The sequence below is a fragment of the Myotis yumanensis genome, unplaced genomic scaffold, assembly GCF_028538775.1.
Source record: "Myotis yumanensis isolate MYYU_CA2020_CCGP unplaced genomic scaffold, mMyoYum1.0.hap1 SCAF_21, whole genome shotgun sequence".
Classification (NCBI taxonomy): domain Eukaryota; kingdom Metazoa; phylum Chordata; class Mammalia; order Chiroptera; family Vespertilionidae; genus Myotis; species Myotis yumanensis.
Window position 1 is genome coordinate 12056113 of NW_027223772.1, and position 19132 is coordinate 12075244.

Below are 19132 nucleotides of genomic sequence, written 5' to 3' on the forward strand. Positions count from 1 at the left end.
TCTGCACATGGGCCACGAAGTTTCAATCGCACTGTACGTGCGCGCCTGCACGTGGTATTTTGTGGAAGAGCCATACTCAAGGGGCCAAAGAGCCGCATGTGGCTCGCAAGCCGCAGTTTGCCGACCACTGGGTTAACCCTTAAAAATGGGATGTGTTGATTTCACTCACCAGCATTCCTTCTTCCATCTCGCAGTCAAGTTGACAGGCAAATTGGAGCCATCTCTGGAAGGAGAGAGCATATGAAGACAAGGTATTATTTTTACCTTAATTTTGAGCACCACTCTGCCGAGTACACAGAGAGAAATCATTTATCCTTCCTGACCTTTAACGGAGCATAAGTATCTTTTCTGCAGTTGAGACCTGTAGATGATTCAAAGGCACATGCTTGCAACGGCAATGCTCCCTTCCTTCATCCTTGTTCTTGGGTAGCGTCACTCCTGGGCCCTGGGCCCAGGACCCAGCCAAGACACCGAGAAGTGGATCTGCTCTGTCGATGGGACCCTGGCCCAGCGTTCCTGGAATGGCACAAAAGGCCCATCCTTGTCACTTGGTGGATGTGGTTTAATGAAGCAGAGGGTCACTGTGGGAGGACTGTGCTGCCTCTGTTGTGTTTTGTGAGATGGTTAAAAGGTTTGAAGCTCCTTTAAGAAACCAGGTGGTACAGCGAAGGAGCTGTTCTCCGGATCGATCGCATTAGCAGTGGCTGAGACACAGCAGCTGTCTTAAAGGCTGTGGAAGCTCCGTGAAGGGATGAGAACATAGCTGTGGAGGTCACTGGTCTGGATGGTGGCCCTCAATCCCACTGACTACCAGTGCCCGTGGCCAATTCCTTATACTCAGCCCAGACCCCAACTGGACCTGCTTGGACCAGATTCTCTGGGGCAAGACAACCAAATCTGGGCCACCCCTTTTATTTTTTAGCCTTTTAAAAATATAATTGTAGATTGACATTATTTGTAAGAGAGAATGCAGAGGTGGCCCATGTAATCTGACCCGGTTTCTCTCAATAATATCTTTTTTTAAAAAAATATATATTTTATTGATTTTTCACAGAGAGGAAGGGAGAGAGACAGAGAGCTAGAAACATCGATCAGCTGCCTCCCTCACATCCCCCACTGGGGACGCGCCCGCAACCCAGGCACATGCCCTTGACCGGAATCCACCCTGGGACCCCTCAGTCCGCAGGCCGATGCTCCATCCACTGAGCCAAACCGGTTTTGGCTCTCAATAATATCTTATAAAAATCTCACAACCAGGATTTTGACAGTGACCCAACCACCCATGTAGGGCAGATGGAGAACAGCTCTACCCAATTCTCCCGCACCCAGGACAGTGCCTTCTATTTTTTTTTTTTTTTTTGGTATATCTTTATCACAGTAAAATATACACAATGAAATTTACCATTTTAACTATTTTTCAGGGCGCAGTCCAGTGGTGTTAAGTACATTCATATTGTTGTGCTGCCGTCACCACCATCATCTCCATCACTGTTCTCATCTTCTCCAACTGAAGCTCTGTCCCCACTAAACAACAACTCTGCATCCACTCCCCCATCCCTGGTCCCCTCCCTCTTACCTCTGTCTCTATGACTCTGACGGCTCTAGGGACCTCAGGTGAGTGGAATCACACAATATTTGTCCTTTTGTGACTGGCTTGCTTCACTGAGCATCACGTCTGCAGGGTCCATCCAGGTTGTAGCATGTGTCACAATGGCCTATTTTTCTAAATTGAATTTATTGGGGTGAGATTGGTAATGAAATCATGTAGCTTTCAGGTATACAGTTCTATAATACATCATCTGTATGTTGATTTCTGTGTCTCACCACCCTCCCCCCTGCCCCCAGGTCAGGTCTCCTTCCATCACAATTTATCCTTTCTAAACCCTCTTCTCCCCACACCCCTTTCTCCCTGATAATCACCAAACTGCTGTCTGTGTCTATGAGTTTTTTTCTTTGCTTAATCCCTTCACCTTTTTCACCTAGTCCCCCAACCTCCCTCCCCTCTGACAGCTGTCAGTCAGTTTTCTATATCTATGAGCCTGTTTCTATTTTGATTGTAGTTTATTTTGTTCACTAGATTCCACATATAAGTGAAACCATAAGGAACTTGTATTTCTCTGACTGGCTTACTTCACTTCACTTAGCATAATACTCACCAGCTCCATCCATGCTGTTGCAAAAGTTAAGATTTCCTTCGTTTCCTGTGTGTGTGGGTGGGTGAGTAGTATTCCGTTCTGTTAATGTACCACAGCTTTTTCTCCACTAATCTGCTGCTGGGCACTTGGGCTGCTGTGAAATCTTTGCTAACGGAAATAATGCTGCAATGAACATAGGGCTGCATATATCCTTTCAGATCAGTGTTTCAGGTTTCTGCAGTTATATTCTCAGAAGTGGAAATGCTAGGTCATAAAGCAGTTCTCTTTTTAATTTTTGAGGTAACTTCATACTGCTTTCCATAATGGTTGCACCAATCTGCATTCCCACCCAGAGTACAGGAGAGTTCCCTTTTCTACACATATTCACCAGCACTTGATGTTTATTGATTTATTGATGATAGCCATTCTGACAGATGTGAGGTGATACCTCACTGTGATTTTAATTTCTATTTCTGTAATGATTAGTGATGCTCTGCATCTTTTTATTTGTGTAATACTCATCTGCAGGTCCTCATTGGAGAAGTGTCTGTTTAGGTTCTTTGCTCATTTTTAAATTGGATTGATTTTTTTAAGATGTTGAGTTTTATAACTTCTTCACAAATTTTGTATATTAAGCCCTTATCAGATGTATCCTTGGCAAATATGTTCTCCCATTCAATGGGTTGTCTTTTCATTTTGTTGATGGTTTCCTTTGCTGTGCAATAACTTTTTAGTTTGATGTAGTCCCATTTGTTCAGTTTTTCTTTTGCTTCCCTTACCCAAATAGAGATATCAGAATAAAAAATATTGCTATGAAAATTTATTGCCTTTATTTTCTTCTAGAATTTTTATGGTTTCAAATCTTACTTTCAATTCTTTAATCCATTCTGAGTTTATTCTTCAATATGGTGTAAGAAGGTAGTCTGCATTCATTTATTTTTCTACATACTTGTCCAATTTTCCCAATAGCATTTATTGAGTGGACTATCTTTACCACATTGTATGTTCTTGTGTCCTTTGTCAAATATTAATTTACCATAAATGTATGGGTTTATTTCTGGGCTTTTTATTCTGTTCCAATGATCTATATGTCTGTTTTATGCCAGTACCATGCTATATTTATTACTATGGCCTTTTAGTATAGTTTGTTATCAGGTAGCATGATTCCTCCAACTTTGCTGTTCTTTCTCAAGATCACTGTGGCTATTGGCTTGGTTTTATTTTCTGTGTTTTGTTTTTGTGTGTGTGTGTGTGTATGTGTTTGTGTGTGTGTTGGGGTTTTTTTTTTTGTACTTCCATATAAATTTTTGTGGTATTTGTTGTAGCTCTCTGAAATACATCATTGGACATTTTAATGTTGGTAATTCTTCCTATCTTTAAACACCATATATGCTTTTACTCATTTGTATCTTCTGCAACTTCTTCCTTCCTTCATTTCTTTCATTTTCTTCTTTCATTTTCTTCTTTCTTTCTTTCTTTCGTTCTTTCTATCTACGTGATGTTTATTATGTTGAGGTGTATTCCCTCTATTCACATTTTGCTGCAAGTTGTTATAATGAAAAGGTGTTTTGTTGAATGCTCTTTCTGCATCTATTGTTATAACCATGTGATTTTTATTCCTTATTTTGTTTATGCTGTATCATGTTTTTTATGTGCAGATACTGTACCAAGCTTGCATCCCCGGAATAAATCCCACTTCATCATGTTGTGTAATCTTTTTAATGTATTACTGGATCCAGTTTGCCAATATTTTGTTGAGGATTTTAGCATCTATGTTCATCAGGGATATTGGCCTATAATTTTCTTTCTTTGTAAAGTTTTATTCTGGTTTGGGGATTAGGATAATGCTGGACTCATAAAATGAGCTTGGATATCTTCCCTTGTCTTGAGTGTTTTGGATGAGTTTGAGGAGAACAGGTATTAGTTCTTCTCTGAATGTTTGATGAAATACACTGTGAAGCCATCCAGTCCAGCATCTGTGTTTGTTGAGAAGTTTTTTTTTATTTTAATCCTCACCAAGGATATATTTTCCAATGAATTTTTTTTTTTTTTTTTTAGAGAAGAGGGAAGGAGGGAGGGAGGGAGGGGAAAGAGAGAGAGAGAGAGAGAGAGAGAGAGAGAGAGAGGAGAGAGAGAGAGACATCAATGTGAAGCACACACATCAAATGGTTGTCTCTCTCACACACACACACCTCAACAGGGGGCAGGGGTGAACCTGCAACCCAGGTACGTGCCTTTGACTGGGAATCGAACCCATGATCCTTTGGTGCGTGGACCATAGCTCTAACCACTGACACACAATGGCCCGTGCTTCATTGATCACTTGTTTGTTTTTTACTGTTTTGTTTATTTCTGCTCTGATCTTTATTATTTATTGATTATTCTCACTTTGTGGTGTCTTTTTTGTTGTTTTTTTTTTTTTTTTGCACTAGTTCCTCTAAGTGTAAAGTTAGATGATGTATTTCAGATTTTTCTTGTTTCTTGAGGTAGGCCTGTAATGTTATGAATTTCCCTCTTAGGACTGCTTATGCTGTGTTCCATAGAGTTAGGATTGTTGTCCTCTCATTTCCATGTGTTTCAAGGTATCATTTGATTATGTCTTTGATCTCATTGTTAACCATTCATTGTTTAGTAACATGTTAATTAGCCTCCAAGACTTTCTATGTTTTGCAGATTTATCTTTGTCTTTTTCTGTTTTTTTTTCAATCCTATATTATTCATTTTTAGTGTGGTCAAATAAATGTAAGATTTAGAGTTTTAACCACAGTTAAGTATACATTACGTATATTGACATGCAATTCTCGCCACTGTGTATCTCCAGATTTTTATTTTATTTTTTTGCTTTTCATTGCTTTTATTTCTCTGTTAATAAATTTATTGGGGGAGGGTGGTTTTAGGTGTGTACAATTAAGTAATAGATCACCTGTATATCGGTTTTTTTCTCAGTGACTTCCAGTTGTATACAGTTATGGTCTGATAAGATTCCTGATATGATTTCATTCTTCTTAAATTTCCTGAGACTGGTTTTTGTGTCCTAACATGTGGTGTATCCTAGAACATGTTGTACGTGCACTTAAAAAGAATGTATATTCTACTGCTTCTGGGTGAAATGCTCTGAAGATACCAATTAAATCCATTTGATCTAGTGTGTTATTTAAGGCTACTCTTTCCTTCTTGATTTTCTGTGTGGAAAAATCCAGCCATTGATGCCAAGGTGGTATTAAAATGCCCTACTATGAGTATATTATTGTTTAACTCTCCATTGATGTACATCAGGACTTGATTTACACATTTAGGTGCTCTTATGTTGAGGAAATACATGTTTGCAAGGGTTATATCCTCTTGTTGGATTGCTCCCTTTATCATTATGTGGTGTCCTTCCTTATTGCTCAATATAGCCTTTGTTTTAAAGTCTATTTTGTCAGCTATAGGTATTACCTCCCCAGCTTTCTTTTCGTTTGTATTTGCATGAAATATCTTTTGCCATCTCCTTGCTTTTTGTCTGTATATCTTTCATTCTGAGGTAGGTCTCTTATTGACTGCATATCTATGGTTCTTCTTTTCTTATCGATTCAGCTATCATGCCTTTTAATTGAAGCAGTTAAGCCACTTACATTTAAAGTGATTATTCATAGATATGTTTTATTCTTTTAACTCTGTTTCCCTTTTATTCCTTCTTGATAGTTCTTATACTAATGTTTGGTGGTAACACACTTCTTTGCTGTTTCTTGTCTGCGAAGCTCTTTATTTCTCCATCCATTTTAAATGACAGCCTTGCTGGGTAAAGTAGTCTTGGTTGAAGGTCCTAGCTTTTCATTACTTAGAATATTTTGTGCCAACCCCTACTGACTTGGTATGTTTCTGCTGAGAAACAAGCTGACAATCTTATGGGAGCTCCCTTGTAGGTAACTGACTGTCTTTATCTTGTTGCTTTTAAGATGTCCTGTCTTTAATCTTTGTTATTTTAATTATGATGTGTCTTGGTGTCCTGTTTGTTTGAGTTCATCTCCTTTGGGACTCTGAACTTCCTGTACTTGTGTCTTTTCCTTCACCAGGTTAGGGAAGTGTTCGGTCATTATTTCTTTTAATAGGCTGTAGTCCCTTAATCTTTCTTTTCTCCTTCTTGTACTCCTGTAATGTGGATGTTATGCTTCATGTTGTCCCAAAAGTCCCCTAAACAGTCCTCATTTTTAAAAATCATGTTTTTCTTTTTTCTGCTTTTGTCTTCTGTGACCTTCTCTTCCAAATCACTAATTTGATTCTCTGCTTCATCCAACTATTTATTTCCTCTAGTGTATTCTTCATTGCAGAGGTTGTACTCTTTATTTCTGACTGGATCTTTTATATGGCTTAAATGTTCTTTTTCATGCCTACTATCAGTTTTCAAGTTCCCACTGATTTCATCCATTCTTCGCCTAACTTCTATTCACATCCTTACAACCATTTTTTTTAAAACACCCTGTATCTGGTATATTGCTTGCCTTCACTTCATTTAGCATTTTTTCTGGATGTGTCTCCTGTTCTTAAATTCGGGGCATGTTTCTTTGCATTTTGGCTGCCTCTGTGTGCTTGTTTCTTTGTATTAGAACCCAAGTCTTGGTAGTGTGACTTTGTGTAGTAGGTGTCCTGTGGATCCCAGTGGCAAGGTTTTCTTGATCACCTGAGTTGAGTGCTCCAGGGATGTCCCATGTATGTTATGTGAACCTTCCTGTGGTGGTTGATTCTTGATGGCTATTGGCCCATGCATGTATTGAGTCGATGCTCAGGCTAGTTGGCTGGGACCAGTGTACCCTGCCTACAGTGCAGTGTATGAGCTGCTGACAGGTGTTGACCAGGTGGAGCGATTTTCATCTCAGCAGGTTCTGGTGCCTGCCTAGATCTCTCTTTGGATATGCAGCTTGTGAGGCTAATTGTATCCTGCTCTGATGTGCTTGGAAGCTGCCACTGGGCTTGTTGGTCCTGGGGCTTCCTGGGAGGGACTCTGGTGCTGAACAATGTCAGATGCTTTATGTGACTGGCCCAGGGCAATCGATTTGCATCTACAAAGCAATTCACAATGTGTGACAGCCTCTACGGAGGCTGAGTGAGCACAGGAGGGTCCAAGCAGGGCACCAAAGCTGGCTTTTACTAGCATTGAGCCTGGGGACAGGTCAGCAAAAGTCCCAGAGCACACCATGCTCTGCCTCCCTGTCTGCCTCCATCTGCTGGGTGCCTGTTAGTCTCAGTGAATGAAAGAGTCTCTGGAAGCATTCAAGTTGCATGAGGTAGGTGCTCAGGGAGTCCCCAGGTAGAGGTGAGTGGTGTACACCAGATTGATGCAGGTTCAAGCTCAGTGTCAGTGTTGGGTCTGAGGCCACTCAGCAAATGTCCCAGGGTATACCAGGTCCAGCTGCCACCTGCTGGGTCCTCACACATCTTTGAGCAGTGTACAGAAGACACAGACCTGGTGTTGTTTGTAGGAGGAGAAGGAATAAGTCAAAAGAGGCTGCTTCCCAGGATTTAAGATGTCTGGGATCTGTAGTCTGAGATCAGCCCTGTGAGCTTAAGGGCTTTGCAGAGGGTCTGTGGATTCTCAAAGGCCAGAGAGCTGCTTCCTGTTGTGGCTGATTCATGGGTCCCCTGGGATGCCACAGGGGAGCGAGAGCATGGCAGGATCATGCAGGTGTGATGCCCTCATCAGGTAGTGAAAAGTAGAGTCCCTTCATGGGTGGCTGATTTCAGCAGATTCATCCCTCGATTTCTATCCTAAGAGAATAGGAGCTCTCTCCAGACTTCCGATCACATGCATGCTCACTGGCTTCCTGAGCAGCACTGTCCCTGCCTTCTTTCCTCAAGGCTGGATGAGCCAGGCTGGCTGGAGTGTAGGGAAGGGAGGATAGAGGTCCATTTGGTGGGTCGAAATGCTGTTAGAATCTTTAAGGCTTAACTTTATTTTTTCTGTGTCTACTCCCACACTACAAGTAAGCAGCCAAAGTGATGCTTAGCTCACTCTCAAGGAAGCACAGTACTGCCTTGTACCAGTGCCACACGTCACCAGCACAGGGAAGGGAGCAACTGGAGGAAGAAGACAGGGCATTCCTCTCCCAGCAGTGTAACACCCTCACAGGCATGATTCTGTCTGGAGAGCTGACCCCTGCTGGAGCGCTTAAGGCTTTTAGGCACAGAGTGAAATGATCTGATTTATATTTTTTAAAGATCACTCTGATTTGTATTTTTATTTTTATTAAAAATTGTTTTACTACTTTAATTTTTTTTCAGTTAGGGATGACATTCAATATTAGTTTCAAGTGTACAAAAGAGTGGTTAGACATTTATATAACATATAAAGTCATCTCCTGATAAGCCTAGCATGGGCTATCTTTGAAAAGGGTATTAATCCTATTCATGAGGGCTCCACCCTCATGACCTAATCAACCTCAAAAGACCCACCTTTTACTTATTTTTAATCAACCTTATTTGTGTGACATTCATTAATAAAATTGCATAGGTCGGGTGTGCAATTCTATAATGCATCATCTGTATATTGTATTGTGTTCACTGCCTTCAAGTCTCCTTCCATCCCCATTTATCCCCCCCCATGCCCTCTTCTCCCTCCCCCACCTGTCACCCACCAACCCTACCTCCTACTCCCCACATGCCACCCCCACCTGCCACCCCACACCCCACACCCTCAGCCCCCACCTGCCATCCCCACCCCTGACCTGCCAGCTCCCATCCCCCACCACTACCCCCCCCCACCTCCCACTCTTACCCCCCACCCCTACCCCCACCCGCCACCCCACATCCCATACCCCACACCACCCACCCACCCACCTCCCATCCCCCACCCCCACCCCCCCACTCCCTCTCCCCCACCCTCCACCCCCCTTCCTCCACCCCCCTACCCCCCTTCCCCTGTTTGTGATTTGACATTTGAAATGATATTTGAGATGTGTCTTGAGAGCACGGGTAGGATTTAGACAGATGAAGAAGGTGAGAATGTGCTTCAGGTACAGAGAGTGGACACTCGGCCTGGAGGCAGGAGAGATGAACACTGGAGAGACCAGAGCATATGCCCCTCAGATGCCTGTGAGTGAGGGGTCAGGGCAGGGAAACAGAAGACCCTTCATGGAGGGAAAAGGCAGAAGGATAAGGGGACCAACCACAGAGTGGTCAGAGCAGGGGAGACAGGGGCCCCTCCATGGGAATGCAGGGCAGCGGGGACAGGGGACCACGGGAGGGGCCGATGGACAGGTAGGACAGGGAATGCTGCGAAAGGGGCAGGGCTAGGAAACAAGGGCCCCACCATGGGGGAACAGGGGACTCTCCATGGAGGGGTCTGCTTCCCCTGTTACCTATCTCTACTTCCCTGTCCTCCCTTCCCTGGCCCCTCCATGGATGGTGCCCTAACCCCACTATCCTGCTCAGACTATGTGGGGTTCTTTGTCCTCCCTGCCCTGCTACCTCCATGGAGGATGCCCTCTCCCCCCTGCCCTGCCCTTTATTTAAGGATCTGTGCCAAAATCCTTGCTGTCTCAAAGTAGGGTTCCCTATCCCCCCAGCCTCTCCCCTCCATGTAGGGTTCTGTCTCCTCCCTGCCCTTCTCCCTCAAACTGGGGTTCCCTTTCCCCACTGCTTGCCCCCTCAAAGTGAGGTTCTCTGTCCCCCTGCCCTGCCCCCTCCATGAAGGAAACCTCCTCCTCCCTGCCCCTCCCCCTCAAAGTGAGGTTCTCTGTCCTCCTGCCCTGCCCCCTCCATGAAGGAAACCTTCTCCTCCCTGCCCCTCCCCCTCAAAGTGGGGTTCTCTACACCCCTGCCCTGCCCATCCATAGAGGGTACCTTCCCCTCCCTTCCCCTGCCCCTAAAGTTGAGATCCCTGTCCCCCTGCCCTGCTCCCTCAATGGATAGTTCTGTCTCCTCTCTGCCCTGCTCTCTCAAAGTGAGGTTCCCTTACCTCCTGCCCTCCCCCTGCATGGGGGTTCCCTGTCCAACTGCCCTGCCCCTCCCCATAGAGCAGCGGTTCTCAACCTGTGGGTTGCGACCCCTTTGGTTGTCGAATGACCGTTTCACAGGGGTCACCTAAGACCATCCTGCATATCAGATATTTACATTACGATTCATAACAGTAGCAACGTTACAGTTATGAAGTAGCAACAAAAATAATTTTATGGTTGGATCACAACATGAGGAACTGTATTTAAAGGGCCAGAAGGTTGAGAACCACTGCCATAGAGGGTTCCCGGTCTCCCCTCTCCTCCCTGCCCTGTCCCCCTTAAATTGGGGTTCCCTTTACTCCTGCCCTCCCCACTGCATGGAGGGTTTCCTGTATTCACTATTCCTTCCCTCCATGTGCAGTTCCCTGTCCCCAGCTCGAACTCCTTTCTGAAGGGTTCCCTGTCCACACTGTTATGCCCCCTGCCTGTAGGGTTTCCTGTCCTCTTGCACTGCCCCCTCCCAGGAGGGTTCCCTGTCCCCCTGCCCTGCCCCCTCCATGAAGGTTTCCCTGTCCCCCTGTCCTATCCTCTCCATACAGGGTTCCCTGTCCCCATGCCCTGCCTCCTCCATGAAGGTTTCCCTGTCTCCTGCCCTCCACCCTCCATGGAGGGTCCCCTCTCCTCCCTGCCCTGTCCCCTCCATGGAGGGTCCCGTCTCCTCCCGGCCCTGTCCCCTCCATGGAGGATCCCCTCTCCTCGCTGCCCTGTCCCCTCCATGGAGGGTCCCCACTTTCCCTGCCCTCCCTCCTCCATGGAGAGTCCCCTCTCCACCCTGACCAGCCAATCCATGGAGGGTCCCCTCTCCTCCCGGCCCTGTCCCCTCCATGGAGGGTCCCCTGTCCTCCCTGCCCTGTCCCCTCCATGGAGGGTCCCCTCTCCTCCCTGCCCTGTCCCCTCCATGGAGGGTCCCCTCTCCTCCCTTCCCTGTCCACTCCATGGAGGGTCCCCTCTCCTCCCTTCCCTGTCCCCTCCATGGAGGGTCCCCTTTCCTCCCTGCCCAGTCCCCTCCATGGAGGGTCCCCACTTTCCCTGCCCTCCCTCCTCCATGGAGAGTCCCCTCTCCTCCCTGACCAGCCAATCCATGGAGGGTCCCGTGTTCCCCCTCCCCACCGCCCTGCCCATCAATGGAGAGTTCCCTGTTCCCCATACCCCTTCACTTCCCCCTCCATATAGAGTACTCATTCCCACTATCCTTCCCTTCCATGGAGGGTCCTAACCTCCCTGCCCTGTAACCTCCATGGAGGGTCCCTCCTCTTTACCTGTAACCTCCATGGAGGGTCTCCTCTACTCTTTGTACTCTCCCCTCCATGGAGGGTCACCTCTCATCCCTGTCATCTCGCCTCCATGGAGGGTCCCTTCTCCTCCCTGTCATTTCCCCTCCATGGAGGGTCCCTTCTCCTCCCTGTCATCTCCCCTCCATGGAGGGTCCCTTCTCCTCCCTGCCCTACCCCTCCATGGAGGGTCCCCTGCCCCACCTGTCCTGTAGTCTCAATGGAGTGTTCCCTGCCTCACTGCCCTGTCTCCTCCATGGAGGGTCCCCACTTCCCCTGCCCTCCCTTCTTCATGGAGCGTCCCCTCTCCTCCCTGCCCAGCCCATTCTTGGAAGGTTCCCTGTTTCCCTTCCCCACTGCCCTGCCCCCTCCATGGAGGGTCCCCTCTCCTCCTCTTCCTTCCCATTCCATGGAGGGTCCCTTGTCCTTCCTGCCCAGCCACTTCTATTGAGGGTCCCCTCTTCTTCCTTCCCTGTCCCCTCCATGGAGGGTTCCCATCACCCTACAGTCCCCCCTCAATGAAGGGTCCCATCTCCTCCCTGCCCTTCCCGTCCATGGTGTGTCCCCTCTCCTTCCTACCTGTCGTCTCCATGGAGGGTCCTCATCCCTCTACAGTCCCCCCTCCATGGAAGGTCCTCTCTCCTCCTTGACCTGTGCTCTCCATGGAGGGTCCCCTCTCCTCCCTGACCCGTGTCCTCCATGGAGGGTTCCCACTCCTCCTTACCTGTCCCCTCCATGGAGGATTCCCATCACCCTATGGTCCCCCCTTCATGGATGGTTCCTTCTCCTCCCTGACCCATCCCTTCTATGGAGGCTCCCCTCTCATCCCTGCCTGTCCCCCTCCATGGAGGGTCCCCTCTCCTCCCAGCCTTGTCCCCTCCATGGAGGGTCCCCTCTCCTCCCAGCCTTGTCCCCTCCATGGAGGGTCCCCTCTCCTCCCAGCCTTGTCCCCTCCATGGAGGCTACCCTCTCGTCCCTGCCTGCCCCCCCCCTCCATGGAAGGTTCCCTGCCTCCACTGCCCTGCACCCTCCATGGAGGTTCCCCTCTCCTCCCAGCCTTGTCCCCTCCATGGAGGGTCCCCTTTCATCCCTCCCCTGTACCCTCCATGGAGGTTCCCCTCTCCTCCCAGCCTTGTCCCCTCCATGGAGGGTCCCCTCTCCTCCCAGCCCTCTCCCCTTCATGGAGGGTCCCCTCTCCTCCCATCCTTGTCCCTTCCATGGAGGGTCCCCTCTCCTCCCTTCCCTGTCCCCTCCATGGAGGGTCCCCTCTCCTTCCAGCCTTGTCCCCTCCATGGAGGGTCCCCTCTCCTCCCAGCCTTGTCCCCTCCATGGAGGGTCCCCTCTCCTCCCTGCCCTGTACCCTCCATGGAGGGTCCCCTCTCCTCCCAGCCTTGTCCCCTCCATGGAGGGTTCCCATCCCCCTACGGTCCCCCCTCCATGGAGGGTCCCTTCTCCTCCCTGACCCAACCCTTCCATGGAGGGTCCCTTTTCATCCCAGCCTCATCCCCTCCATGGAGGATCCCCTCTCCTCCCTGCCCTGTCCCCTCCATGGAGGGTCCCCTCTCCTCCCAGCCTTGTCCCCTCCATGGAGGGTCCCCTCTCTTCCCAGCCTTGTCCCCTCCATGGAGGGTCCCCTCTCCTCCCTGCCTGTCCCCTCCATGGAGGGTTCCCTGCCCCCACTGCCCTGCACCCTCCATGGAAGGTCCCTTCTCCTCCCTGCCCGGCCCCTCCATGGAGGGTTCACTGCCTCCCCTACCCTGCCCTCTCCATGAAGGACCCCTTCCCCCTGCCCTGCCCCCTCCATGCAGGGTCTTCTGTTTCCCTGCCCTGTCCCATCACTCACAAGCTCTGAAAGGCATGTGCGCTGGTCCCCAGTGTTCATCTGTCCTGCCTCCAGGCCGTGTCCACTGTCTGTACCTGAAGCACATCTCACCATCGTCATCTGCCCAAATCCTCCCGGGCTCTCAGGACACATGTCAAATATCATTTCAAATGTCAAATCACCGAGTGATCTCTAAAAAATATAAATCAGATCCCCCTATTCTGGTGCCTAAAAGCCTTCATGCTGTGACAGCATTTTCAATCCACCCTAGGGTCCCCTATGTGCCCCCTCCACCATCTGCTGTTCCCATCCAGCCTGGCTGTCCTTGCCCTGGGCACTGCCTCTCCTTTTCGGGAGGCTTTCACAGCTCTCCATGGGGCCAGCTCTGTCTCAAAAGCCACTACTCAGTTTAAATATTTTGGGGAGCCCTTCCCTGAGCCTGCTGGGGAGTCACCCTGCTGGGGAGCCCCCACCCAGCCCTAGGGGGTACAGCAGGCAATAGGTCACAGTACTGACAGAGGTCAGAATGGTAAGACAGGTCATAGAGGTAACCTAGCAACCCTGCCAGGTCAGCCATGTGGGCCAACCTCTCAAATTTTCTTGTGTTGTTTAAAATCAGTGAATAAACATTTATTGACACCAACACACCCCAGGCCCTCTACAGAAAGCACAGGAGGCGTGGCTCTCCCCGAGGTCCTGACCCTCCATAACCAGGTGTTCTTGACAGTGAAAACTGGGTGGGAGGGCGGGGCAGAGAAGCCAGGGAGGGACTCCACTTGAGTTGCTGGCTTTGAGGCTGGAGGAAGGGATCAAAGGCCAACATTTTTGGGAGCGCCCAGGAAGCTGGGAGTGGCTTTGGCAGGGACACAGAAGGGAACTGTCCCATAAGGAATGGATTCTGCCACCTCCCCATGAGCAGGCCCCCCCAAGGCCTCCTGGGAGGAGGGCAACCCAATGAACCTCCTCGGGTTTCTGACCCACAGCACCTGGGATCCCACACTTTGTCCTGTGAACCACTGTGTTTAAGGTCATTGGTCAGGGCACCAACAGAAATCCTTTGTGTCCCTGTGGTTCCCTAGTCATAATAAGCTAAGTCTGTTTTCTTTGTGGCTCTTCCTATCTCCTGAAATAAAGTGTTGCCTTGGTTCTTGTTCACCTGTCTGTCCCTCAGCCCCTCTCAGCACCTGAAAGGTGACCTGTGAAGTCCCTGCCCCCGAGACCCAGGTAGACAGCACACACTTGATGAATGAATTCCTGAGCAAAGAGCTCTTTTCTGATTTCATATTTGTAATAAACCTGATTCATTAACATGTACAGACATATGATATCTTAATCCACTTTACGACACCGCAAATAGATTCATGAATTTTTAAAATATCTTAATTTTTTTTTGTCAAAACCCGTGTCTCAATTTCTTGTTCAGAAATGCAGTAGCTGCTTTGTGACCTGCCTCAGGGAGGAGAGGGTTCTGACTGCAGACCAGTTCACGCCAGGATGTTGCTCCTGTCCCTAGTCCTTCACAGGCCAGCCCTTTGGCCTCTGGTGGCCAGTTGACCCATGATGCGCCTTCACACCTCATCTCCTGTTCACCAGCCTGGTGTTGCTTCCTGCGTTGGGTACACGGTGCAATACACAGATCCAGTAACATAGAACCCCACACCTGAAACCTATATGTTCATGTTGACCAATGTCACCCGAATGTATTTAATAAATAAAAATATTTTTTAAAACACACACATTAGTTATTTTGCAGATTGAAACTGGTTCAGGGAGATGAAGTGACTGGTCTGAGGTTCCCCAATATTCCCACTGCCCATGATTCTGAATGCCCAGCACTTTCTTGTCTTTCTCCCATTAGACTTCAGTGGTCCTGCCTTTTAAAAATGCAAAGAAGCTAAAAAAAAAAAAAAAAAAAACAGCAGGAAGCTTCAAACCTCCTTTTGAAAGCAAACTTTAAGTCAGCAGAGTGGAACATCTTCTCTATCAATGTCTCTTTGCTTTTTGTTCATTCATTTGCCAAATGTTTATTTTACAGACCTATCTAGAACCAACCTTTTCAGTACTGGATCTCCCTCCCAGTAGGTGCCTAGGCCTGTGCTAGGAACAAAGAGTCCCCAGTGCTGAGTGGGAATTCAGCAATCACTTTTGAGTATAATGGCTTGGGTCAATTTCTGGGTCCTCTATTCTGTTCCATTGGTCTATATGTCTGTTCTTGTGCCAGTACCAGGCAGTTTTGAGAACTGTGGCTTGGTAATATAGTTTGATGTCTGGTATTGTGATCCCTCCAACTTTGTTATTCTTTCTCAGGATAGCTGTGGTTATTAGGGGTCTTATTTTATTCCAGATGAATTTTTGGAGAGTTTGTTCTAGATCTTTGAAATATGCCATTGGTATTTTAATAGGTATTGCATTGAATCTATAGATTGCTTTAGGTAGTATGGATATTTTAATGATGGTGATTCTACCAATTCATGAACATAGTATGTTCTACCATTTGTTTATGTCTTCCTCTATCTCTTTTTTCAATGTCCTGTAATTTTCCGAGTATAGGTCTTTTACGTCCCTGGTTAAGTTTATTCCTAGGTATCTTATTTTTTTTGGTGCAATGGTAAATGGGATTGTTTTTTTTTTCATTTCCCTTTCTGTGAGTTCATTATTGGTGTATAAAAAGGCCATAGAATTCTGGGTGTTAATTTTGTATCCTGCTACATTACCAAATTCATTGATTAGGTCTAGTAGTTTTTTGGTGGAGTTTTTGGGCTTTTCTATGTATAATATCATGTCGTCTGCAAATAAGGACAGTTTTACTTCTTCTTTCCCAATTTGGATGCCTTTCATTTTTTCTTCTTGTCTGATCACTATGGCTAGTACTTCTAGTACTGTGTCGAACAGGAGTAGTGAAAGTGGGCATCCTTGTGTTGTTCCTGTTCTTAGGGGAAATGGATTTAGTTTTTGCCCACTGAGTATGATATTGGCTGTAGGTTTGTCATATAGGGTTTTTATTATGTTGAGGTATGATCCCTCTATTCCCACTTTGCTGAGAGTTTTTATCAAGAAAGGGTGTTGGATTTTGTCAAATGCTTTTTCTGCATCGATTGATATTATTATGTGATTTTTGTCTTTCAGTTTGTTTATGTGATGTATCACATTTATTGATTTTCGGATGTTGAATCATCCTTGCCTTCCTGGCATAAATCCCACTTGGTCAATGGTGTATGATCTTTCTAATGTATTGCTCAACCCGATTTGCTAGGATTTCATTGAGGATATTAGCATCTATGTTCATCAAGGGTATTGGCCTGTAGTTCTCTTTATTTGTGGTATCTTTGTCTGGTTTTGGGATGAGGGGAATGCTGGCTTCATAGAAAGATCCTGGAAATGTGTGTTGCTCTTGAATTTTTTGGAATAGTCTGAGGAGGATAGGTTTTAGTTCTTTGAATGCTTGGTAGAACTCCCCTGAAAGCCACCCGGACCAGGGCTTTTGTTTGCTGGAAGATTTTTTGATCGCTGTTTCAATTTCTTCGGTAGTTATCGACCTATTCAGGTTTTTTGACTCTTCTTGGTTGAGTTTTGGGAGCTTGTATTTTTCTAAGAAGATGTCCATTTCATCTAGGTTGTCCATAGAATTTTGTTAGAATAGAGTTGTTCATAGCATTTTTTCATAATTGTTTGTATTTCTGTGGGATGGGTTGTTATTTCACCTCTGTCCTTTCTGATTTTGTTTATTTGGGTCCTCTCTCTGCTTCTTGGTGAGCCTGGCTAGAGGTTCATCAATCTTGTTTATCCTTTCAAATAACCAGCTCCTGGTTTGTTGATCTTTTGTATTGTTTTTTTTAGTCTCTATGTCGTTTATCTCCACTCTGATCTTTATTATTTCCTTCCTACTCCTTACATTGGGCTTTTCTTGTTGCTCTTTCTAACTCTTTGAGTTGTAGGGTTAGATAATTTATTACCATTGTTTCTTGTTTTTTGAGGCAGGCTTGTAGAGCTATGAACTTCCCTCTCAAGACTGCTTTCACTGTGTCCCATCGATTTTGGATTGTTGTGTTTTCATTGTCGTTTGTTGCCATGATGCTTTTTATTTCTTCTTTGATCTCTCTGGTAACCCAGTCATAGTTTAATAGCATGCTATTTAGCCTCCAGGTGTTTGGGTTTTTTTTATTGTTTTTATTGTAGTTGATTTCTAATTTTATGCCATTGTGATTTGAGATGATGTTTGATATGATTTCTATCTTCTTGAATTTGAAGAGACTTTCCAGTGACCCAATATGTGGTCTATCTTTCAAATGACCCATGTGAACTTGAGAAGAATGTATATTCTGTGGCTTTGGGGTGAAATGTTCTGAAGATGTCAATTAATTCCATCTGACCTAGTGCATCATTTAGGACTGATGTTTCTTTGCTGATTTTTTTTGTTTAGAGGATTTGTCCAATGGTGATAGTGGGGTATTAAAGTCCCCTACTATGACTGTATTGCTATCACTCTCTTCCTTGATATCCTCCAGAAGTTTTTTTTATGTATTTGGGTTATCCTGTATTGGGTGCGTATATGTTTACCAGAGTTATATTTTCTTGTTATATTGCTCCCTTTAGTATTATGAAGTGGCCTTCCTTATCCCTTGTTATGTCCTTCCCTTTGAGATCTAATTTGTCATATATAAGTATTGCTACCCCAGCTTTTTTTTCATTTCCATTCGCCTGAAAAATATTTTCCCATCCCTGCACCATCAGTCTGTGTGAGTCCTTTTTTCTGAGGTGGGTTTCCTGTAGACAGCAGATATATGGGTCATGTTTTCTTATCCACTCAGCTACCCTATGTCTTTAGATTGGGGCATTTAATCCATTAACATTTAAAGTTATTATTGATAGGTATTTGTTTGTTGCCATTTTCATTCTTTACGCCTGTGTTCCTTCTTCATTTCCTATTTCTTCTTTTTATAGCAAACCCTTTAGCATTTTCGGGCGTTGCTGGTTTGGTGGTAATAAACTCCCATAGTCCTTTTTTGTCTGTGAAGCTCCTGATTTCACCCTCAATTTTGATTGATAGCCTTGCTGGGTATAGTATTCTCGGATTCCGACCCTTCCTTTGCATGACTTTGTATATTTCATTCCATTCCCTTCTTGCCTGATGTGTTTCTGTTGAGAAATCAGTCACTAGTCTGATGGGGGATTCTTTGTAGATAACTTTCTGTCTCTGGCCACTTTTAAGATTCATACTTTGTCGTTGGTGTTTGCCAATAAAATTATAATGTGCCTTGGTGTCGGTCTTTTGGGGTTCATTTTGTTTGGGACCTGTGAGCTTCTTGGATTTGTGTGTTTGGGACCTGTGAGCTTCTTGGATTTGTGTGTTTTCTTTCCTATATCAGGAAAGTTTTCTGTCATTATTTCTTCAAACATGTTTCTATTCCTTGCTCAGTTTCCTCTCCTTCTGGCACCTCTATTATGTGGATGTTGTTTCATTTCATGTTGTCCCAAAGTTTCCTTAGGCTCTCCTCCTGTTTTTTAAGTTTTCTTTTTTCCTAGATGTTGCTGTGCTTGGGTATTTTTTCCTACCTTGTCTTCTAGGTCACTGATGGCAGTCCTCTGCTTCTTCTAGTCTACTGTTGATGCTTTCTATTGAGTTCTTTATAGCAGCGATGTCATTTTTCATTTCTTCTTGGTTCTTCTTCATTTCCTCTTGGTTCTTACACATATTGTTGAATTTGTCTTCCATTCTTTTCAGCCACCTTATAACCATTTCTCTGCATTCTTTCTCTGACATATTGCTTACCTCCTTTTTGTTTACTTCCTTTTCTGGTGATTCCTCCTTTTCTTTCGTTTGTGGGCTATTTCTTTGTCTCCCCATGATCTCTCTTCTCCGGGTGTCTGGTTATGTAGCTCTTTCTCTCCGTCCAGCTCTGCACACAATTCTCCAAACATCTCTTCTGCACA

At 45.9% G+C, this 19132-nt stretch overlaps 1 non-coding gene across 1 annotated transcript; it reads right to left on the minus strand.

Annotated features, from left to right (window-relative positions):
- Window positions 1-8073: 8073 nt before the first annotated feature.
- Window positions 8074-8276, minus strand: LOC138999038 (small nucleolar RNA SNORA74). The gene has a single exon (XR_011469305.1). It is a non-coding gene; the product is annotated as a small nucleolar RNA SNORA74 (small nucleolar RNA).
- Window positions 8277-19132: the final 10856 nt, after the last annotated feature.